This window comes from Haplochromis burtoni, unplaced genomic scaffold (genome assembly GCF_018398535.1).
Source record: "Haplochromis burtoni strain Fernald_Lab_line unplaced genomic scaffold, NCSU_Asbu1 Contig_2097, whole genome shotgun sequence".
Taxonomy (NCBI): domain Eukaryota; kingdom Metazoa; phylum Chordata; class Actinopteri; order Cichliformes; family Cichlidae; genus Haplochromis; species Haplochromis burtoni.
Window position 1 is genome coordinate 14,906 of NW_024584458.1, and position 597 is coordinate 15,502.

Below are 597 nucleotides of genomic sequence, written 5' to 3' on the forward strand. Positions count from 1 at the left end.
TTGAGAGAAATCAAAAACTTTGCGTTGTGTCCTTTGTACAGATATTTAGTTTCATCCAAATCAAAAGTGGTATTTTAAAATGCAAAAAGAAAGGGTTTCACAATCAAATCAATGATTTTATTCTGTTTTGAATGGCACTTATTAGATTGAATGAATGACTGCATGTTAGACTTTTTTCAGTGTAGGAGCTAATGCCTTTTTTCTGTTTGAAAATCCTGGATTGTTTGTGTGCTGGATTCTGGATTCATACTGTGTACAAATGTACAAACTGGGACAGCTTTAATCAGAGCACAGTCTGTCCTGTGATTGGCTGGAGCACACAGTTGGGGGGAAGGGCTAATGCCCTCTTTAAAGCTGCAGTATGAGCACAGGTGTTTGAACAAACAGCACCCTCTTCCTCTCTCCTGGGACACGATGTTTGCCAATGCTTTCTGTACACATTTGTCACTTTGAGCTGTTTGACCTGAAGGGTCTGTGCAGCCTGGATCTGCTCCAGCATCTGCTCAGAGAATGAAAGTCACGATCTGATTGGCTGTGAGCAGCATGTGGGAGCAAAACTGGAACATCTGAGGACAGGTTTGAAGAAGCAGGGAGTCG